Genomic DNA, 24,280 nt, shown 5'->3' with positions numbered 1-24,280 from the left:
TGAGGGCACCCGCAGGAGAGAATCCAAACATGAACCACCTTGCTGAGCCCAGTCAACCCCAGAATCATAAGAGAGTCCAATACATGATTATTTTGAGCCACTGTGTTTGGGGTGGCTTGTCACATGGCAGCAGATAACTGCTATTTGGGGTGTGCCTGGAGCACCCTTCTGCCTCCCTTTCCACTTGGGAAGGGAAGATCATAGAAAGTCTCCACTTTGAAGCCCTTTTCTATCAACCATCAAGACAGCTACCACTTGGGATCTGCCTGGGTTCACACTTACCAACTGTATGCATTCAGACAGTGCCAGGCACAGTGCCATGCGCCTATGGTCCCAGCTACTTGGGAGGCTGAGGTGGAAGGATGGCTTCAGCCCAGAGGTTTGAGGCTGCAGTGAGCTATGATCACACCACGGCACTCCAACCTGGGCGACAGAGCGAGAAATAATTCAGACAGGCATTTAGTCCTTTGGGTTTCAGTTCCCTAATGTGTAAAATGGGGAGAATAATGGTAACTATTGCATAAGGTTGTTGTGCAGATTCAATAGCAGGATAAAGCATACAGCAGGTGCGGAGTAGATGGCAGCCAATATTAGCTGCTCTATGCCTCCAGCAGCACATGGCCTAGTGCAGGGAGTGGGTCGTTTGCACCTCAGCTCCCCCAGGACCCGGCACACACCCCCTCGAGAGTGGGTCTCCTGTAGCTTCCTGCTCGCTGCACCCAAGCACAGCGTTTGTGACGTTGCTGGTGCTCAAGAGAGGTTTGGTAGAAAATAAAACAGTCAGAGAATTCTGAACTGTTCCACTTGGAAGCCTTCTCAGAAATTAAAGAACTGAGCCCTTGTATTTCTGTATTTATTTTGAGATGGAGTTTCACTCTTGTTGCCCAGACCGGAGTGCAATGGCACGATCTCATCTCACCGCAACCCCCGCCTCCCGTGTTCAAGCGATTCTCCTGCCTCAGCCTCCCGAGTAGCTGGGATTACAGGTGCCCACCACATGCCTGGCTAATTTTTGTATTTTTAGTAAAGACGGGTTTTCTCCATGTTGGTCAGGCTGGTCTCGAACTCCTGACCTCAGGTGGTCTACCCGCCTTGGCCTCCCAAAGTGCTGAGATTACAGGCATGAGCCACTGTACCTGGCCAGCCTCTTTATTTTTACTGAGGCCCAGAGAGGTAAAGGGCCTTACCTAAGGTCACACAGCTAGTTCTGGAGCAGAATCCCTGGCCTCAGCTCCCTTCCTGGTGCCTGGTCTGACACAGGGCTCTCTGAGTCTCGGGGCCTGGTCCTCGCTGACCCCTCTAGTCTTTTCTACTCCTTCCCTTCTCCTAGATCTGCCTGAGATGCTCCACAGCCTGATCTCTGGGTCTGCTCTGAGACCCTCGTTACCAACAGTGCAGCTGGACCGAGGGGCCTCCCCTGTGTCTCTATTCTTTCCTTTCTCCCCAGTACATGCGGTCAGCCAGGGCATGTGGACTGGACACTGTAGTGTGCCACACAGAGACACAAGCCACCCTGCCACCCAGAAGACCTTGTGGAAGCCCCAGACCAGCAGCAGGGAAAAGCTGGCAGGATGTTGCCAAGTACCCACACTGCCAGTGCAGAAGTGGGGGACAGCCTGACCCATAGAGCCCCGGAGAGTTTGGCTCAAACCCCACCCTTCTTCTCACTAGCTGGGGGACCTTGGGTGTGTTACCTAAACTCCCAGCCTCACCTTCCCCATCTGTAAAACAGGAGTAAGAACACGTCCACCAGGGGCAGGTAAGACACGGAGAGCCCGGGCACAGAGTCCAGCATGGGAATGGGCAGAGGCCGCTGGGTGGCCCCAAAGGGACAGGGCTGCCCTGTGCATCTGAACCAACTCCCCTCCTTCAAGACCCGACAAGCCCTCCCCACCACAACTTCCACTCTTTCTTCCTGTCAGTTCTTGGCTGGTTCGGGTTCTGAACACACTTGGGGGCCCTGGGGCCCTAAGGAGGTGGGGCATAGAACCTAGAACCTTTGGGGAGGGCCACAAAGTTCTGAAAACATCCTTCTCGCAGAAGGCAAGGCAGGCCTTGGGATTGGGGCCCACAGGCCACAGACATGAAATGCCAGTCTATGAAAAGCATGTTTGTAGGCTGGGCACATTGGCTCATGCCTGCAATCCCAGCGCTCTGGGAGGCCAAGGCAGTAGGATGGCTTGAGGCCAGGAGTTTGAGACCAGCCTGGGCAACATAGTGAGACCCCTGTCTCTACAAAAAAATTTAAAAGGATGAATTTGTTGTTTGTTGCACAGGGAAGTGTGTGTGTGTGTGTGTGTGTGTGTGTGTGTGTGTGTGAGATGTGCTTGCCCAGCATAGGGGGCTGGGGACAGGGAGGGAGTAGCCCTGCAGCTGTCCCCAGCCTTGGGAGAGCTCTGCAGGCGGGGCTCCCGCACGGGAGGCAGCCAGAGGATCTGGATTTGAGAGCAGAACTGCAGCAGGATTAGAGCTGGGAGCTTCAAACAGAACCGGCCTGGCTGCAGGCCTGGAGCCCGGGCTTAAAGGGGCTGCTGAAATTATAAATAGCCACCTTCCCTGTGACTCCCCAGTCCCTCCCGGAGAGGGCCCTCCCACCAGCCCCTTCATCAGCCTCCACTCCAGCCCCCAGCCCGCTTGGGAGGGAGGGAGGGGCGGGGCTGGGAGGGGTGCTGGTCAGAAGGCTGAGCAGACCTGCATGTTGGTTACAAACACCTGGTTTTGAGTTGCAGGAAGCATCTAGAGACCCTTCCAGCTGCTGACCCTGCAGACGCTGCCTGAGGACTCCTCCATCACTAACAAACAACCGCCCCACCCCAGCTCATGTGTTAGGCCTAGGGATGGCTTAAGAGGAGGGGCCGGCACGGGTCTAGCCAAGCAACCCTGCATCCATCTGGCCTCTCCCGGACTCAGTTCCCCACCCCAGGAGGAGAGAGGGACCAGGAGGAGCGATCAAAGGGGCATTTCGGGTTCTCCCACCTGAAGCCAGGACCTGTGCAGGGTCAGGCACTGAGCTAGGTGCTGCCAAGGATGGGGACAGCGCAGGCCCCGCTCACAAAAAAAACGGCCTGGGCGAGCAGATGCTGCCGAGCTTGTGAAATGGCTGGTGCCCCTCCCCGCTCCATCCCTTCTGTGCCCACCGGCCACTTCCCCTCTCAGCAGCTCCCGTTTCCCATCCGTGAGGTGGAGGGGTAGACAGGGACTACCAGGCCACCAGGAAGGACTGTCAGCCCCGCAGGCAGGTACTGCCACAGCCCCACTGCGCAGAGGGGACCCCGAGGCTCGGCGCTGTGCAGGGGCTTCCGGTCTTGGGGGCCACACGGCCAGGAAGAGGCCGAGCAGGGATTAGAACTCAGCTCTTTCCACACCCTGAGCGCTCAACCCCAGCCGCTCTGGGGGCCTGTGATTAGTGGAGTGACCCGCCGATTGATTAACTGATTGGCTGATTACCTGCCCGCCCCTCCTCCAGGCCGGCCTCCCAGGGAGCCCCCGCCCTCCCCCACTGCCCGGTCCACGTGCTTCAGAAGCCTCACCCAGGCGCCCCCAACCCGCGGCCAGGGCGAGGGGGTGGGGCAGGGGCGGGGCTCAACCCAATTCCCGCCCCGCCCCGCCGACGGGCTGTTGCCAGGGAAACGACCCCTCCCCCCATCCCCCGGGAGCCTACGGGGGCTCTTGCCGCCCCCGGACCCTCTGGCGGGAGCTGGGGTCCTCGGGTGGGAGAGACGGGGTCGCGGGGCAAGTGGGAGGAAGCAGATGGAGAGATGGGGGAGACAGCGAAAGAGACAGAAACCCACGGCGGGGGGGAGAGTCAAAAATCGCCCCCGTCCCGCCACCGAGAGAGACAGAGACAGAGACAGAGACAGAGACAGAGACGCACTCGGGGAGAGACCGAGGGAGAGACACAGGCGGGAGAGAGGAAGGAGAGGACCTGGGGGAGACAGAGACCGCCCGAGGGGGAAGGGACGGCAGAAGGAAGGCGGGGAGGGGAAGAGGGGCCCGAGTGGGAGCCGGAGAGGAGGGACCTGCGCCCCGAGGGCCCCAGAGGGAAAAGACCAGGGCCAGCAAGGGGGAGCCGGGAGGGGCGAACTTGTAAAAATAAATATTTATAAATTGAGAGTTTCCCAATTCTTTTTGCATTTCCGTAGTAAATTATGTATCTCGTATCTGCTTAGGGAGCCACCAAGGCGGGGGCGGGGGGGTTCTTTTTTGTGCTCCCCTCATCCTCCTCCCCATCCTCCCCCCCCCAGCCTTTTCCTCACCCACTCCACCCCACGCCCTCCCTAGCCTTCTCTTCCCCCTTATCTCCCTCCCTAATCCTCTCCTCCTGCCCCTTCTTCCCTCCTACCCTCTTCTCCCCTTACCCCAGCCCCCTCCTCCCTTCCTCCTCCGCCCTCTTCTGCCCCCTCTTCCCCCTTCCTTTTCCTCCCCCTTCTCCATCCTCCTAATTCATCCTCTCCCATCCCCCTCCCCCTCTTTCCTCCTCCTGCTTCCCCTCTCCTCCCCCTCCCCAGGTTGGAGCTGGGCACAAGGCAGACAAGAGGGGCCACCCTCACCCGGAGGTGCCCCCCACCCAGAGGTGACCGGCTCCCCACTCCCAGTACCTTCCCTGCCTTAAATAAGAATAATCACACGAGTCAGCGAGTCTAGGATTTAAAAAACGCTGTTGTCGCTGGCAGTTTGGCACCCCCAACCGGGACCACGGAAATCTTCCTCCAGAGGACAGGGGACGCTGGGGTTGCGGGGAAGGCGGGGCTGAGGAGGGCAGGAGAGGACTGCCGTCCCAGGAAGCCCTGGCCTGGAGGCTGAGGCCACCTCGGCTTCCTAGGGGGCCTGGACAAGCCCCTCAGCTGGCTGAGTCTCGGTTTCCCCCTCTGTGGGATGGGGCCGGGGTTGGTTCCCTGCTCTCTAGGGCCAAACTTGCTCTGTTTGGGCATCTTTGCCAGAGTTTGGGAGGTTTCCAGGCCCCTCTGACAGTCCCCACAGCACCTCAGACACAAAGGAGGAGCTGAGAAAGAAATATACGTATATACATATATATATACAAGGATGCCGCGGGGGTTCCTAAAACTGGGGTGAGGAGCCGGGGAAAGCGTGCCCCGTCCCCAGTCATAGCCTGTCAGGTCAAGGGGCCACACCCACTAGCAGTCTGTGGCCTGGCTTCGAGGAGCCTCAGTTTCCTTATCTGCAAACTGGGCCCGGTGAGGCCTCCCTCCCCTTGACCAAGGACCAGGATCCTGGCCCCTGCAAACTGCCACGCCCTGTACATAGGATCGCTTGAGCCCAGGAGGTCGAGGCTACAGTGAGCCGGGATTGTGCCACTGCACACCAGCTTGGGTGACAGGGAGACCCTGTCTCAAAAAAAAGAATGGCAAGCACCACTGATCAGGTACTTACTGGCACCAGGGGCAGTGCATGGGGCCTGACAGCTCCTCTTATCCTCCCCACACCCGGCTCCGATCCAGGGCCCTACGGTTGCCCCATACAGCATAGGCTCAGAAGGAGGGCTTGTCCCAGGTCAAGTGGCCAGACACACTGAGCAGGGCTCTGGCCAGGTCTGGCCTGTGCCACACGGAGGGGCGTCTTCATGCCTTGTGGGAAGGGGGAAAGGTGGGCCGCCTGGCTTAGCGACCTCAGGCCCTGCAGGACCCTCAGAAGCACCCGAGATGAGACGCGTCTTTCTTCTAAGCCAGCGCAGTGAGGAATGCATTGGAAAATGACTCCCCTTACCCCCCGTTTATCTGCTGCCAGCACCTCTTGTGGCCAGGGGGTCTTCCAACTGTTTCATAGACCCTAGGGGGCATCTGGTGGGGAATGGAGAGGGCCAGGTGGGGTCTCACAGCCCCTACCCCTGCATCCTTCTGTATCGATCACTTGGGTCAGATTCATTTCAAGAAGAAGAACAAGATTGCAATGGGAAGGCGGGTGTGAAATATAGCTTGGACCCCACCGCTGTCAAGACTTAGGAGCCACTGGGATGAGAACTGTGGCTTCCTGAAGTCCCCCAACTTCTGTAACTCAGCTCTTCCCAGGCCACCACCCCCAGGGCAAGCAGACAGAGGAAAGCAGTGCTGCCACGCGAGGAGGCCTGGGCATCGAGTTCTGTCTTTCATCCAAGCCCACCACGTGGGCACTACTGTGCCTCTAGGGTGGATGAGGAAACAGGGGCTCAGAGACCTTAAGTGACTTGCCCAAGGTCACACAGCCAGTCAGTATAAGACTCAACTAGGACACTCTCCAGTCCGTCTGATTCCAAAACCCAAGCTTCTGCACCACCCACCCTCCCCTGAAGAAGCCACAGGGTCACCCTGACGGTGTCACAGGAACAGGTCTGAGGAATGACTAAGGGAGGCCACCATAGTGCCACGCAGGGCAAAGCTGCCCCTGCTGTGGAAACTGCCACACCCTCCACCACTCACCCCTGCCACCCCTCACTGGGCATGACAGCAACATCTGCCACTCCCCAGTGGATGATGTCCCAATTTGCCAGAGCCCTGTGCCTCCAAGAGGCCCCAGAGCAGGGTTGCATGGGTTCCAGGTGCCTGTTGTCCTTACAGAAATATCTACACCTGCGTCCAGTTGGGTCCTAGAGCCGCCACCACCACACTGCCACCTGGGGTCATGCCTCCTCCCTGAGAAGCAAGGCCAAGCTCTTTCTTCCCTGCAGGTGAAGGTCCTCCCAGGAAGCTCCTGACATCCCAGGGGTCGACCAACCATCTACGTCACTAGAGAGGCGCAGGCAAATGGGACCACCCAGGCCCAAGCTGGGGCCCGCTCTGCGCTTAGAAAAAGTCAATTGTTGCTGATGGTGGGTGGGGGTTAGAGATAGAACCACAAAGCAGACAGAGGCCAACTTGGCTTTGTGTGAACTCAACACACAAACTGGAGTGTCTGGAAGGTAGGGGAGTGGAACCTTGGGGAGTGAATGGAACTTTCTTTGGGAGTGGGGGAATCATTAGCACCTGCCTAGCGGGCACCAAGCCCTGCTTCCTGGAGCTGGAGTGGTGGCTTCCAACCTGGCAATGCGGGAGGGGTGCTGGGACGCTGTTTGTTTATGCCCTGGGAGGGGAGGGGATGGAGATTTTCAGGCCCTCAGATCCACTCCAGTGACTTACACACCCCACCTTCAGCAAGAAAAGGAGAGGTTTTCATTGTTATTAGAGGGGATGGGGCAAAATGTGTACACTCTGCAGAAGGACGACCACCTAGACGTTAACCAGAGTCATCTCTGGGTGAAGCATGTTGGTGACTTTTACCTTCTTTCTTGTAGTTTCCAGTGTTGCTTGAACTCATCAATTTATGGTACAATAAGGGTGTATTGTTTTTTCAGAAACAATAGTGACATTGCCCAACCAAGAAAGAATTTTTTTTTTTTTTTGAGCCAGAGTCTCACTCTGTTGCCCAGGCTGGAGCACAGTGGCGTAATCTCAGCTCACTGCAACCTCTGCCTCCTGGATTCAAGCAATTCTCTGTCTCAGCCTCCCGAGTAGCTGGGATTACAGGCACTCGCCACCACGCCAGGCTAATTTTTGTATTTTTAGTAGAGACAGGGTTTCACCATCTTGGCCAGGCTGGTCTTGAACTCCTGACCTCGTGATCCACCCTCCTCAGCCTCCCAAAGTGTTGGGATTACAGCCACCGTGCCCGGACAAAAATTTTAAAATCAAGAAGAAAATTGTATAAATACCAAGATGCTCTTGCAGAAAGATGAGGCAGATATGAAAAGCACAAAAGAAAAACGTGCAGACGGGTGGTTGCGCAACCAGAGCAGCCAAGAGCTAGACCCAGTGGAGTCTCCAGCAGCAGCGATGAGTTTCAGAAACTTGTGGAGAGCAAGCTCTGGGGGAACACAAGTGCCTCTGGGAGACGCCAGTCAAGAAAGGATCCCTGAGGATCACAGCAGGGGGCTGGGATCTCGGAACCCAAGAGGACTCAGGCCTGGCTGGGAACTGGGGGTCACATGCTGCTTGCTGGGCAGCCGGGGGCCAATGACTCACCCTCCCTAGAGCACAGTGCCGTCTCTATACTGGGGATGGCACAGCTACCAGTGTTAGTACTGGGATCATAGAGTTCAGATGGGCAGGGCAGCTTCTCCCCAGTGTCCCATCTGAAAATCCCCTGGGATGGAGAACTTGCCCCAGTCCCTGGGACTCCAGCTCCCGTTCCATCAGCAGTTCTTAAAAGCTTCTCGTGGCTGGGAGGCAGCACTTGCCTCCTGGAAAGCCATCAGGTTGCTAAATGCACCCACCCTTTGACCAAGCGATTCTACTTTTAGGAAGTTATACCACGGACGCATTCACACGGCAACAAGGGGAAATGCGGAAAGAAACTCATTGCATCGTGTTTTTAATAACAGAGCTTTGGAAATGCCTTAAACACCCATCCGGGGAACTGATGATGAACGTGAAGAGTGCACAGTGCAAGAGTATTCAACTGGTAAAAATACCTGCCTGAGGCCGGGTGCGGTGGCTCACACCTGTAATCCCTGCACTTTGGGAGGCCGAGGCAGGTGGATCGCTTGAGGTCAGGAGTTCAAGACCAGCCTGGCCAACATGGCAAAACCTGGTCTCTACAAATAATAATAATAATAATAATATGTATATATACACACACAAAAATTAGCTGGGGGTGGTGGTGCATGTCTATAATACCAGCTACTTGGGAGGCTGAGGCAGGGGAATTGCTTGAACCTGGGAAGTGGAGGTTGCAGTGAGCCAAGATCGTGCCACCGCACTCCAGCCTGGACGAGAGAGCCTGCCTGCTAGGGCCCGTCCCCGGGATTCTTCAAAGACAGAAAAAGAACAGGAAGCCTTCATTTGTATTTTGAAAGGGGCACCTCGATTCACACCCTGACTGTGAGTAGAAACGTCTGGTGCTCACCTATAGCCAGTTTTCGTCTCTTTCTTAGGACCCGCCACCTTTGCGGTTGCATGAGGCCCCCTGGCTAGTGAGCCGCGGGAGGAAGTGATGTGATGCTCTTTACCATGACTCAGTGATCTGGAGATGGGGGTGCCACGAGCAGGAGGCAGCCTGGATTTTTAAGCCTCCCTTCATAGGGAGGGCAGTTACCCCGAAGAATCACCTGGAGGGTGGGCGCGGTGGCTCACACCTGTAATCCCAGCACTTTGGGAGGCCGAGGTGGGCAGATGACTTGAAGTCAGCAGTTCGGGACCAGCCTGGCCAACATGGTGAAACCCCGTCTCTACTAAAAATGTAAGAATTAGCTGGGCGTGACGGCACACGCCTGTCCCAGCTACTCGGGAGGCTGAGGCAGGAGAATCACTTGAACCCGGGAGGCGGAGGCTGCAGTGAGCTGAGATTATGCCACTGCACTCCGGCCTGGGCAACAGAGAGAGACTCTGTTTCCAAAAAAAAAAATAAAAGAATTGCCTGGACACACAGCAGACTTTGCTGGATGCGAAACAAACCTTGACCATTTTAAGTCACTCAGATGCAGGGTTCATTTGTTACCACAGCAGAGGGAGCCCTGCTGACCAATACAGCTGCACACCCAGGCACAGGTGAAGCCTGGCCCAGGTCGTGAGGGGACTCTTGGAAAACCACATTCCAGTTCAGGAGATGCTGAGAGATCTTGGCATGTCCTTTGACTCTTCTAGGCCCCTGTTTCCCCATGTGGATGGCGGGGTAAGGGACTTTTTCTCCTTTGACTAAGGTCTATGCTGCTTAAATCCCTAACCCCAGAGGCTCAAGGAAGCCCTGCCAGTCCTATAGGGGCAGCTGGGTGCTCACTGCACATTGGCCGCTGGGAAGAGCACCTCAGAGTCATCATGGAACCCTCACAGTGGCTCCAGGAGGGAGGTGCCATCACCATCCCATTTCCCCATGAGAAAACTGAGCCTCAGAGAGGCAAGGTTACTTGCCCAGGAACACTGGCATCTGAGATTCTTGACTGCTCTAATGCCAATCACCGTCTGGTATTTTTATTTCTTACAAAAGCAACTCACTTAAGGCCGGGAGTTGGTTCACGCCTGTAATCCCAGCGCTTTCGGAGGCCCAGACAGGAGGATGGCTTGAGGCCAGGAGTTCTAGACCAGCCTGAGCAACATAGTGAGACCCTGTGTCCACAAACAAGTAAAAAACTAGCTGGATGTGGTAGCTACTCCGGAGGCTGAGGTGAGAGGATCGCTTGAGCCCAGGAGTTCAAGGCTGCAGTGAGCTGTGGTCCCTCCACAACACTTCAGCCTGAATGACAGACTGAGACCCTGTCTCAAAAAAGAAAAAAGAAAAAAAACTTAAAAGGAAGCCAACTGTCAATAACATAAGAGAACCGGGAATAAATTTTTTTTTAAATACACATAAAATGTGCCATCTTAACCATTTTTAAGTGTATAGTTCAGTAGTGTTAAGTACATTCACGCTATTGTGCAACCGTCACCACCATCCACCCACAGAACTCTTTTCATCCTGTAAAACTTAAACTCTGTACCCGTGAAATACTAACTCCTTCTCCCTGGCCATCACCATTCCACTCTCTGTCTCTATGAATGTGACTTCTGTAGAGCCTCACGTAAGTGGAATCCTATTGTATTTGTCCTTTTGTGACAGGCTATTTTACTTAGCGTAATGTCTTCAAGGTTCATCCATGTTATAGCGTGTGTCAGAATTTCCTTTTTATGGCTAAATAATATTCCATTGTACGCATGTATCAAATTTGGTTTATTCCTGCATTCAAGGACACTTGAGCTGCTTCCACCTTCTGGCTATTGTGAGTGATGTTGCTATGAAGATGGGAGCATGAATATGTCTTCGAGGCCTTGCTTTCAACGCGTTTGGGTACATACCCAGAAGTGGAAATGCTAGATCATATGGTAATTCTATTTTTAATTTTTTTGAGGAACTGCCATGCTGTTTTCCACAGCGGCTGCACCATTTTCATTCCTACCAGCAATGCTTGAGAGTTCCAATTTCTCCACCTCCTCCCCACCAGCCCTTGTTCTTTCTGGTTCCTGATAGTAGCCATCCTCGTGGGTGGGAGGGGACATCTCATCCTGGTTTTCATCTGCATTTCCCTAACGATTAAGGAGGGGATAAGGGCTTTTTCTTTTTTCTTTTCTTTCTTTTTTTTTCTGTTCTTTTTTTTTCTTTTCTTTTTTTTTTTTTTTTTTTTTTTTTTGAGACAGAGTCTTACTCTGTTGCCCAGGCTGCAGTGCAGTGGTGCAATCTCGGTTCACTGCAACCTCCACCTCCCGGGTTCAAGCAATTCTCCTGCCTCAGCCTCCTGAGTAGTGGGATTACGGGTGCATACCACCACACCTGACTAGTTTTTGTATTTTGGGTAGAGATGGGATTTCACCTTGTTGACCAGGCTGGTCTTGAACTCCTGACCTCAATTGATCTGCCTGCCTTGGCCTCCCAAAAGTGCTAGAATTACAGTCATAAGCCACCTTGCCCAGCCTGATGAGGGTTTTTTCAATGCCGCTGGTGGGTCTACAGCAGTGCAGTCACCTGGTTCTGCTTCCACAGGAGGAAACGAGGGTCCCAGTGCCACCCCCCTCCCGGGGATGTTGTGGGAGTCCTCGACCCCCAAACAAGCTAGCGGGGCTGCGTCTGCAGCGTGACCTGTGCCCCAGTGAACAGGCTGGGGGCCCAACTTCTCCGGAACCTCAGCCTCCGCCGATGTTGCAACCTCTACTTCCCCTGCTGGGCCTCAGCAGGAACTGAGCTGGGCTTTTCCAGCTCCGGCCAATCCTGTGACCTGCAGTCCCCACCCAGCCTGGAACTCAGAGCAGAGAGGAGTCAGCACCACAGGGAGGCAGGTGACAGGGTTGTCTGCATGTCCCTCGGCTTCCGCATCCAGACAAAGGGCAGCTCTGTGTACAGTGTGTACGGGACATACAGGACGAGCATGTGGACTGTGTGGCCAGACAGATGCGGTCTGAGTCCCATTTCTGCCATTTGCCACTGGTGTGACCTGGATAAGTCACTTCCCCTCCCCAGCCCTCACTTCGATCTGTGAAATGGTGCTTGGCACGCGGTAAGAACTCAGTGCCTCCTACGATTATCAACACCATCCTTCTCCTTATCACCATCAACATCCACCAGGATGACCAGGTCATGCCTGTGTCCAACCATCCATGGCTCCCACTGCCTGCCAGAGACAGCCCGTCACACTCTCATGGCTGCTGGCCACCGCCCAGACTGACCCCTGCCCACATCTCCATCCTCCTCTCCCTCTCGCTCATCACATTCGGGGCTGCCCTCCTGTCCCTCAAACTCGAAGATCTCCCTCCAGCCACAGGGCCTTTGCATATGCTGTTCCCTGCCTGGAGTGTGCTTTCCCCACCCCATCCTGCTCCCCCACTTCATCAGTTACCTCCTAAAAGACCTCTAATCATGAAATTATTGGAAAACTGTCCGTCTCCCTACATCATTCTGTGAGGCCAGGATCATGCCTGCTTTGCTTCCCACTAAAAACAAGGTTGGTCCAGGTGCCCCCCAAATATTAGCCAAATGGAATTATTCCTTTCCAGAAAAACCCTGATTTGGGAAACTCAGGTTCCTTCCACAAAAACAAGCTATTCCCCACATAACTAAATAAGCTTTAACTTTCATACCTTTGGAAGGTTTTTTTCCCTTCATTAAGTGAACCAACCTGAGAAAGCCCTCAGCTACATCCTGTGTCCTCATTTTTCAGCTCAGAAAAATATGGTCACTGCACTTGGAGCAGCTGCTCCCAACGCCTGCCACGCCTTCTCCCAGCCCAGCCTCTGGCTGCCCCTTCCTCAGGACTCAAGGGAGGTTTTGGGCTGCTCTCTGGGTGACCCCTTGATTGGGAATAAACACCCACCCTGAGGGACAGAGGACCCAGGGGGAGGTGCAGATGTGTTTCAGCCCCAACAACAAGGTCTTCGAGAGCCACAGTGAACCCTGCTCAGCGTCAGGGCCTGACCCAGCTGGGTGACACTCAGCACCACAGCCAGCTGGGGGTCGAGGGTGTGGACCCCAGGAGGGCCATGGGCAGGAGGCCCAGCAAGACTGTGTGGCCCAAACCCATGCCTGCGTCCATCCTTCCATCCCCTTGCATACATATATACACACACACATATATACACACACATACATACACACATATATACACACATACATATATATACATACATACATATATACACATACATACATATATACACATACATATATACACACATACATATATACACACATACATACATACATATATACACACATACATATATACACATGTATACATATATACACATACATATATACACACATACATATATACACACATACATATATACATACACACATACATACACACATATATACACATATATACACACATACATACATGCATATATATACACATATACACACATGCATACATATATACACACATGCATACATATATACACACATACATATATACACACATACATATATACACACATACATATACACACATACCTACATATATACACACACATACATACATATATACACACATACATATACACACATACATACATATATACACGTACATATATACACACATACATTTATACACACATACATATATACACACATACATATATACACATACATACATATATACACACATATATACACACACATACATATACACACATACATATATACATACATACACACATACATACACACATACATACATATATATACACACATACATATATATCTATCTATCTATATATTTTTTTGGGACAAGTCTTGCTCTGTTGCCCCCAAGCTGGAGTGCAGTGGCACGATCTTGGCTCACTGCAACCTCCGCCTCCCAAGTTCAAGTGATTCTCCTGCCTCAGCCTCCCAAGCAGCTGGGGTTACAGGCGTGCACCACTGCCCCCAGCTAATTTTTGTATATATATTTTTTTTTAGTAGAGACGGGGTTCATCACTAAACCTGTTGGCCAGGCTGGTCCTGAACTCCTGACCTCAGGTGCTCTGCCCACCTCAGCCTCCCAGAGTGCTGGGATTACAGGCGTGAGCCACCTCGCCCAGCCTCCTTGCTTATCTATTTCAACAGTTATTTAGTGAGCACCTACTATGTGCTCAACCCAGTTTTTGGGAAGCCTAGTGAAGACCCCAGGTCCCGCCCTCCTGACCAAGCAATTTACACAAACCCCATACTTACTTCTGGAGAGGAGACCTAGGGCTCTGCATTCATCCCCAGGCTCACCACCCAACGCATTCTCTAGGCTCAGGGTCTCTGGGTAGGGGCTGGCTCTACAGGATGCTCCAGAGGGCCCCGTGGGGAGGGTGTATTCAGAGAGGGGTAGTGCAGGCGTCCACTCCAGATGGTCCTCGGGGAAAGAACTTTCTCCACACGGTCATGTGAGCAGGCTCCAGGCAGCAGTCACGCATCAGCATCACTGTTGCTACTGTGGTTGGGGCCAGCTCAGGCACGGTGACACCAAGACAAAGGCCTGCAGGAAGGACGCGCTATCCCCAAACATAGGCGAGTCGAGGGAGGACTTAGGGTCACTGTCGGCTGGACTTCACGGACACCGAGGGTGAGCTCCGGGTGAAGGAGCCATGCCCCGGCCACAGTGAGGACCAGGAAACCTCCCCTGGGGCTGGAGGCGGGGGTCCCAGATGAGCACCTGCTATTTGGGTTTTCACGGGGATCACCTTCCTGGGGGTGACAGCAGCCAAACAAAGCACACAGCCAGGTGGCCTCGAGGGGAAGGCCCGGGAGCCTGGATCAGGAAGCGCGTGAGAGGCGGGTGGGCCAGGGGCTGGGGAATGCTGCAGGGAAGGAGGGAGCGGTGAGGACGGCCGCCACACGTCAGGAGGGCTGGCGTCTGGGGCCCAGCACCCGGCAAATCTTGAAAGAGAGGAAGAGGAGCGGGCGTGAGGCCAGAGGGGACCCCAGGGCCACTGCGGGGACGTGAGTTCTGGGAGGTGCCGGCCTGAGGGGCCATCCTGTCTGCCGTTCCCCGGGGAGGCTTGGGTGGGCAGAGACATTCCCCACGGGTGACATTCCCCATGGGTTTCCAAGGGAGAGCCCCCTGTGGGACTGGAGAGCCCAGGGGACTGCAGAGACTAGAGACAGATGACACCAGGAAGACACCAAGGCCTGGACCAGGGCAGCCAGAAGGGCCCTCAGCGCTGGTCCCTGCAGCTCCTCCTAAGCCAGATCTGCCAGGGGAGCTCAGAAATGCCTGTTGCAGAGCCTCGGTTCATGCGCCCCTCCCAACCTGCCCGGCACATCCAGGCACACACACACCTGTCCACAAACACACCCTCACACACACACACACAAACTCACACATACACAACTCACACCAACTCACACGCACACAACTCACACGCACACCAACTCACATACACACCAACACATACACAACTCACACACCAACTCACATATGTGCTCACACATACACAACTCACACACCAATTCACACGCACACCAACTCACATACACACCAACTCACATATGCGCTCGCACGTACACAACTCACATACATGCCAACTCACATGCCAACTCACACACGGACTCACACACATACCAACTCACATGCACACCAACTCACACATACACAACTCACACACCAACTCACACATACATAACTCACACCAACTCACATGCCAACTCACACACCAACTCACATGTACACCAATACACACACATACACAAGTCACTTACACACCAACTCACATACACACCAACTCACACAAACACAACTCATACCAACTCATACACACCAACTCACACATACACAACTCACACACCAACTCATACACACCAACTCACACATACACAACTCACATCAACTTGCATACACACCAACTCACACATACACAACTCACACACTGACTCACATACACACCAACTCACACGCATACCAACTCACACACAAGTAACTCACACCAACACACACCAACTCACACATACACAACTCACACTAACACACCAACTCACACACAGCAACTCACGTACACACCAACACACACTAACTCAAATACACACCAACTCACACTCACACCCTTACACATACACAACTCACACACCAACTCACACACACACACCCTCACCCTCAACACAACCTCACACATATACAACACACACACACCAACTCACAACCACACACTTTCACACACACCCTCACACACCCTCACTCACACACACCAACTCCCATGCACACATCCTCCCTCATACACAACTCACAGACCCACGCACACACCCTCACCCCTACCCAACACAACCTCACACATACACAACTCACACACCAACTCACATGCACACACCCACACACCAACTCACACGCACACACCCTCACTCCCAACGCAACCTCACAACTCACACACACCAACTCACACACCCTCACACCAACTCACACGCACACACCCTCACCCCCAACACAACCTCACACATACACAACTCACACACACCAATGCACATATACACATCCTCACACACATTTACATACACCCCTGCTCACAGACACTCTCTCTCTGGCTCTCACACACACACACACACCCTACCCCCCACTAGGGCTCAAGGACCCCTCCAGTGTCCTCAGGGCACTGGCCCAGGGGGCGGCAAGGAGGGGGATTCCCACATAGCAGCCCCCAGAGCCTAGGTTCTGCCCCCAGAGAAGCTCAAGTCCAGACACCAGAAGGACCTCCCTTCATCCTGAAGACATTTACATGAGGAGAGCCACTTCCCCGAGTGACTCAACATGCACAGATCTGGAGGGACACACACGCACACGCAGAGGGCTTCTCTAGACAGCTGTGTGCACCCCTCACTTCCGGCTCAGGATTCCCAGGCTCCAGCCCGGCCCCAGCAATCCAAGTCCTTCCCATCTATGCAAAGCTCAGGGGTGCCTCTGGCTTGTGGGGGCCTCATGGAGCCATATCCTGTTCCCTCATTCCAGAGGCTTTCCCTGACTAGTGGGGCAGCTCTGGGGCCAGGGGAGAGCCGGGAGGGCCCCAGCCTGAACCACGGGAAGTGGAAACCCTCAGGGAAATTCACACTGCAGCTGCCTGCCAGCCAAGGACAACACACATTCATACATGCGCACTGACACGTGTACACACTGACACGTGTGTACATACAGCCCCATACTCACCCTGACACGTAGGTACACACTTGTCAGAGGCGTTCGAACCAGAGCGACTCCATTTTGAGTGAGGGCTGGAAAACGAGGCTGGGACCCGCTGGGCTGCATTACAAGAAAGGTAGGTATTCCGAGCCCCTAGAGGTTTATGGTTAAGGGAACAAATTAATAATGTTTACTAAAACAGACCCGTACTTAGGAGTGTCCAGATATCCCCATATCTGAAGAGCAAAGGCATTCCTAATTTTGCTTTAAAGATAATAATATCGATTCTTGCAAAATATAGTAATTAAGAAAATTAATCCTTTATCACAAACCCTTGTAGCAGAGCAAATCTCTCCATATATACAAGCATTGCACCTAGGGTGGATGCGTTCCTCGTTCCTTCTCTTACTTTCGGGAACATCCTACTCTGTCTACGGAGTAGTTGTCTTTTTACCACTATCCTTTTTTTTTTTTTTTTTTTTTTGAGACGGAGTCTTGCTCTGCCAAGGCTGGAGTGGCGCGATCTCAGCTCACTGCAACCTCTCCCTCCCAGGTTCAAGCGATTCTCCTGCCTCAGCTTCCCAAGTAGCTGAGACTACAAGCATATGCCACTACACCCAGCTATTTTTTTTTTTTTTTTTTTTTTTTTTTTTTTTTGTATTTTTAGTAGAGACAGGGTTTCACTATATGTTGGCCAGGCTGGTCTCAAATTCCTGACCTCAGATGATCTGCCCTCCTTGGCCTCCTAGAGTGCTGGGATTACAGGCGTGAGCCACCGTGCCCAATCCCTTGTACTTTCTTAATAAACTTCCTTTTGCTTTTCACTGTGGACTCATCCTGAATTCTTTCTTGCACGAGATCCAAGAACCCTCTCTTGGGGTCTGGATCAGGACCCCTTTCCTGTAACACACTAATACATACACACTGAAACTCACACGCGCACTAATATACACTCCCCTACTCCCACTGGTGCACACACACCAGCACACTCACAATGACACGACACACCCAAGCACACACGGACACAGGCGCACACACACGGACACAGCAGTGTGTAACTCTGGGTCTCAAGTGGGTCTGAGTGGTCTGCTCCACAGTGGGTCTCTCTTGAGGCTGGAGCCTCCTCTCAGAAATGTTTCTGCCCCCAGCTGCCATGGGGCCTAAAATCCTGACAAATTAGGAAAGATTCCTTTAAAACCAGCACCTCGGATTTTAGGCTTAAGCAATATTTGGAAAATGTGAGGCTCAGTCCCCCAGCTCGCTGGGCTGTGGGCCTGTCACCTGGCGCGCGTGGGGGCAGGCAGGAGGAGGGGGCTGGCTCGTGGTATGGGGCGAGTCCGGGCAGATTTGGGGCACAGGCAGACACGCGGACGCCCCACCGCTGAGAGCCAGACAGACAGCAGAGGGCCGTGGGGGTCAAAGACAGGGCTCTGGAGGGACCCAATCCCCACCCACTCTCTCTGCAACCCTCCCCAAAGGACTTCACTCCCGCAAACCTCAGTTTCCCCATCTGCACAATGGGTGTGAACCCGGGACCCACTTCATGGGCTAATGTGAAACTTATATGACACCGTACCAATTAAGTTATAAGCCCTGGAAGCCCAAGAAAAGAAAGCGGTGGTGCGATGGGGGAAAAACCACCATCCCCGGCTTCCCGCGTGTAATGGGGCCGAAAATAACCAGCATTTTCCTTTTCTCTGCGGCTGAAGCCCACGCTTCCCAGAGGACCGGGCCTGCTTATCAGGAGCAGAGCGGCTCGCTCGGCTGTCTCCGCCAGAAGGTGACTGTGGGGGCCCCGCTCCCCTCCAGCCTCCAGCCCGACTCCCACCAGGAACACACCGGCTCCTCTCCCCCCGCCCCTTTCAGGTTTCCGCCCCACCCCCAGCCCACAAACAATTTTGCATATATTTAAATCTCCTCTGCGAGTTCCCCCTCCCCCGAAAAAAGAGAAAGAAATTACAAAGGCCGTCATTTGTCTCCGTCCCCGCACCCCATCTATCAGGGCCCGGAGCCCGTCGCCTCGAATGAGGCGCGCGCCCGGGACGGCCGCTTTAATGGGGCGCCGCGTGTGACTGCGCAGCCGGCCGGCATTTGCATACATATTAAACGGAGCAGTAAAAAATGCAGACATGCAAACCATTTGGACGGGCTCCTCGGCGTAGAGCCTGCCAGGAAATCAATCTTCTGGTTTCTTAAAGGCAGCCTGCTCGGGAGGAGGTGGCGATGCCACACAGCCCGCAGGCCGTGGGAGGGGGCCATCGTCTGTCCATCTGCCTGCGAGAGCAGTCGTGGGGGTCCTTCCCGGCCGTGGAGGAGCCACCTTCTGGGAGCCAGGGTCCGGGGAGTGAGTGTGGTGGGTCCTGGCCCAGCCGGCTGTGTGCCCTGGAGTAAGAGGGGTCCCCTCTCTGAGCCCCCCCTCACTGGGTGCTGAAAATATTTCCTTTCCCTTTTGCTACTCTGGGGCTTAAAGGATAACACCCAAGATCACTGGGCCCCTCTATGCAGAGCCTGGGTCTCCAAGCCAGGTGCGGAGAAGGATGGCCAAGAACACAGGCTCTGGAGGCAGGCGGCCTAAATTCAAAGTCAGGCTCCACTCCCCATGAGCTGTGTGATCTTGGGCAAATGCATCAACCTCACTGTTTCCCGTAAAAGGGGATCAATATGGCTCCCTCTTCGGTATGTTGCTGGATTGAAATAGGTCAGCCTTGTAAAGCACTTAGCTCATTGCCTGGCATGTAGTAAGCGCTCAATAAATAGTGGTAGAACAGTGTGTAGGAGGGCCCTTGGTGTTATTGGTATGTTTTTCTTGGTGAATATCCCTCTTTGTATCTGCATGGTGTGGCAAGCCACTCCTCCCATAGCCTCCTTACCTGTTAAATGAGGTGTTTTGATTTTCACGGGAACTGCTAGCTGTGTTCTAGAGGGCACTGGGTCCCTGCTGTGTGCTCCCACCCACCCACTGATTCCAGCCAGGTGTGGCCAAGCTGGCGCCTCTGAGGGCTGCCCACAGCCTGTCTTAGGCAAAGCCCAGAGCAGGGATAGGGGCATACCCCCAAACTGACCATACATCTGTGGGGCCAGGAAAAGGCAACTGGCCCTGAGTCTCAGCCGAGTGAGACTGGGGCCTCTCTGAATTCCACGGCACAGATGAGGAAACCGAGGCTCAGAGAGGTGTGGCAAAGCCAGGAAGCTTGAAAGTGGTACCGCTGGGATTCAAGCCAGGTGTGCCCAACTGCAAGGCCACCTCCCCAGAGGTCCCTCAGAGAGGAAATACTGCCAGCAGAGGGAGGAGCTCATCCCACACTGTCAGGAGACACAGCTTCCCCCCAAAGGAGGTGGGTGCTTGTGGAGAAAGAGCTGAGTTTTGCGTCTGAGCCCAAGTGAATATTTGGTACTCATGAAGGTCCTTCCTTTTTTTTTTTTTTTTTTTTTTGAGACGGAGTTTTGCTCTTGTTGCCCAGGCTGGAGTGCAATGGCGTGATCTCAGCTCACTGCAACCTCCAACTCCTGGGTTCAAGCGATTCTCCTGCCTCAGCCTCCAGAGTAGCTGGGATTACAGGCGCCTGCCACCACGCCCAGCTAATTTTTTGTATTTTTAGTAGAAACGGGGTTTCACCATGTTGGCCAAGCTGGTCTTGAACTCCTGACCTTGGGTGATCCACCCACCTCAGCCTGGGATTACAGGCATGAGCCACCGTGCCGGTTCGGTCCTTCCTTGAAAAGACCCAGAGGAAGAGGGCAGAGAGGGTTTTCGAGAACCAGCTCAAGTTTGGCCTTCATTCATTTACTGCATACTCCCAGAAGCGAGGAACAGAGGTGATCAAGGTCCCTAAGACCTGGCCGAGCAGTGGGCAGTGCTGGGGAGTTAATGGCAGGATGGAGGGGTGCACCTAGACCAGTGGGTGCACTGTCCTCTCTGAGACCCTGGGGATTAGGTGAAGAGGCCAAGCCAGGGCATTGGGGTGGGGGGCTTTGCCTTCCGTTGGGAGAGGGTCCCCTGTGGTTCAAAGCTTCCCAGCTGAGTGGCAATGTGACCTCCCTGCTGTGTGTGGGAGTTGCAGCCTAGAGTTATGGGAACTAAAGAGGCCAGACCCAGAGCTGTGGCCCAATTCACTGGTGTCTCGCTGTGTGACTTTGGAAAAGGCCCCGCTTCTCTGGGCTGGGGTGGCTGAGCCAACTGCACCCCTGCTCTGTCTCTCAGGGAGCCCCTCTCTTTCACACTTGACCTCCAGGCTGTCTGGGCCTCTGTCCCTCCACCTCCCTCGGCAGCCGAGTGCAGGCCGCCCCCACTGCCCGGCAGGCAGCCCAGCCAGGGTGGAGGAAGCCGGCAGGGCGGGAAAAGGCGGGAGGGGTCCGAGTTACAGGAACCAGCAGGGCCATTGCTCAACTAGGGAGCCTGGCCGCGGGCCTGCCTCGGCCCCCACCTCCAGCAGCCCGCCCTCCTCCTAGCTCTGCATTGCAAACATTCCTCGCCAACCTCGGGTTGCAGCAGCCCCGGAAGGGGGAACTGCAGCAGACACAGCACGAGGCCGCCAGAAACACTTAACCCCTTCACTCCTTCCAGGCAGAGCCTTCAGGCAGAGGAAGGAGGGAGCTGGGTGGCGGCCACCGCAGTCCTTCCCAGGCTCTGGGTGACCGGGTCAGGTGATTTGCTGGCAGGCCCGGCCACTGATTACCAACCTGGATCAACAGGTTGCGCGTTCATGACTCACCCAACAGACATTTCCGGAGCTCCCCCTGGGTGCTGGCAGCAGGCATGAAAATCCAAGAGTGGCCCCAGCATCAGGGGTGGGATGCGGGTCTCACGAGCAGACGGTTGTTTTAGATCATTACAGTGATGAGAGCAACCAAGACATGAAGGGTGAGCCTGAGCACAAACTAAAGTGGCTCAACTTGTCAGGGAGGGCTTCTTGGAGGAAGCGACACTTAGGGAGCCCTGTGACAGCAGAGGGAGAGAGTTCCAGGCAGAGGAGGCAGCAAGTGTGAGGCTCTAGAGAGAAGAGAGATGCTGGCATGTTTCAATCTGTGTTTCTGGAGGAGAGAGAGGAAGGGGAGGAAAGCCCCAGGTGGGAGAGCTTGGCCCATGCCAGGTCCCAGAAGGCCTTGAGGCCACTCCCAGCATGAACCATCATCTGAGGTCAGTGAGGAGCCGGTGAAGGGCTTACGTGTGGATGACATGGTCAAGTTTAGCTCTAAGCCCTAAGACGCCTTGAATAAAAAACAGAAACTTGGGCCGAGCGCGGTGGCTCACGCCTGTAATCCTAGCACTTTGGGAGGCTGAGTCGGGTGGATCACGAGGTCAGGATATCGAGACCAGCCTGGCCAACATGGTGAAACCCCGTCTCTACTAAAAATACAAAAATTAGCTTGGTGTGGTGGCGCGCACCTGTAGTCCCAGCTACTTGGGAGGCTGAGGCAGGAGAATTGCTTGAACCCAGGAGGTGGAGGTTGCAGTGAGCCGAGATTGCGCCACTGCACTCCAGCCTGGGCGACAGTGCAAGACTCCGTCTCAAAAAAAAAAAAGCTTGGGCTCAGTGGCTCACACCTGTAATCCCAGCACTTTGGGAGGCCAAGGTGGGTGGATCACCTGAGGTCGGGAGTTCAAGACCAGGTTGACCAACATGGAGAAACCCTGTCTCTACTAAAAATACAAAATTAGCCAGGCATGGTGGCACATGCCTGTAATCCCAGCTACTCGGGAGGCTGAGGCAGGAGAATCGCTTGAACCTGGGAGGCAGAGGCTGCGGGGAGCAGAGATCGTGCCATTGCACTCCAGCTTGGGCAACAAGAACGAAACTCGTCTAAAAACAAAAACAAACAACAACAACAAAAAAAACAAAAACAGAACCTTACTGGAAAGAGGCCGCTAACATATTTTCATGTACAAACCTAATGGACTCTAAGACCAGAACACCTGAACCACACCAAAGTGCCACCAACAGGACACGTTTCAGATGGCAGCTGGGCCTGGTACTAGGTTCTCCTGCAGCCCACATGCCCATTCTGCCATCCCAGGCCACAAGAATCTGCAGGCTCAGGTTGGTTCTTCCTCCTGGGTTGGGGTCAGCACCTCCCATCTCCCAGACACCACTCCTGCATACAACTGGAGTTCAATAAATGCAGCAATTAATCAGAGTGTTGAAGTTGGGAGGGGCTGAGAGATCATCTAGGCCCACAGCCTCCTTGCTTTTTTATTTTATTTTATTTTTGAGATGGAGTTTCACTCTCGTTGAAGACTCAGAGAGGGAATCCCTGGCAGGGGGCCTGGAATTTACAGCCAAGATGCCCACAGAGCATGTCCGGAGAGGAGGCCAGCACACCCAGCTGCCCAGAACCTTGGTACCCACAGGAAAGACCCCAAAATCTCCCCCACCAAAGCTCCCTTCCTTTCCCTACCTCTCATAGGGCCTGTTCTCTCTATACCTGGTCTATTTGTTGGGACAGCAAATGTAGCCGGAGTTCCTCTAAGTCCTGCTCAACCTGGTGAGACTTCCGAAGGAAAACATGCCCAGAATCCTCCCTCTGTTGAAAATCATGCCCCAACAGGACAGGAAGGGGCCGGGCAGTCTCTATGCCTGCACATGCCCCCAGCAGAAGAAAGGGCTGAGTTCCTCTCAGCCTCCTCGGGGATCACCCTGCGGGAGGCCCCAGCAATTACCACGGTCTGTTTTGTGGCTCAGGGTCCACTGTGTGTCACTGGATCCTTCCAGGCAATGGAATTTCTAGAAAGGTTCCTTCAGCCTGGGACACCACCACCTCGGTGACCCGCCACCAACTGTGCCATGTGAAACACCTTACAGGCCTTGTGTTGGGCCAAGGATTCACTCTCTGAATCCTCATCACAAGTAGTGAAGTTTGCTGTTATCATCCCATTTCGCAGATGGGAAACTGAGGTCCGTGAAGTCACTTGCCTGGATCACACAGCTCAAGACCAGTATGGGTCGGCCTGGGACACAGGCATTTTGGGGCTCGCCACCAGGTGTTCCACGTGTCACCACTAGGCCTCCCAACCAGGGAGCCCTGCCGCTGCCCCAGCCTGGAGACGTGACACTTCTCCCAGCAAGGAGGCTCCAGTGAAACCAGGGATTCCCCAGGCTCACCCTGACTCCTCATCTTGTTAACGTATTTAATCTTCATCCTGTACGTGAAATAAATATTTCAGCTCATCTATTTATTATTTGTTTATCGTGGGCATTTATCCATCCTAAGTTTACTCTC

At 54.1% G+C, this 24,280-nt stretch overlaps 1 long non-coding RNA gene across 1 annotated transcript; it reads right to left on the bottom strand.

Moving 5' to 3' along the window:
* Positions 1-299: 299 nt before the first annotated feature.
* On the bottom strand, positions 300-19,687 carry LOC112134969 (uncharacterized). Its single transcript, XR_008510152.2, has 3 exons — positions 19,023-19,687; positions 17,090-17,215; positions 300-423 (listed from the first exon to the last, which is right to left on the bottom strand). It is a non-coding gene; the product is annotated as an uncharacterized LOC112134969 (long non-coding RNA).
* Between the last annotated feature and the right edge of the window lie 4,593 nt (positions 19,688-24,280).

The sequence above is a fragment of the Pongo abelii genome, chromosome 13, assembly GCF_028885655.2.
Source record: "Pongo abelii isolate AG06213 chromosome 13, NHGRI_mPonAbe1-v2.0_pri, whole genome shotgun sequence".
Taxonomy (NCBI): Eukaryota; Metazoa; Chordata; class Mammalia; order Primates; family Hominidae; genus Pongo; species Pongo abelii.
Note: the sequence above shows the minus strand (reverse complement) of the source record. Positions and strands in the feature narration are given on the sequence as shown.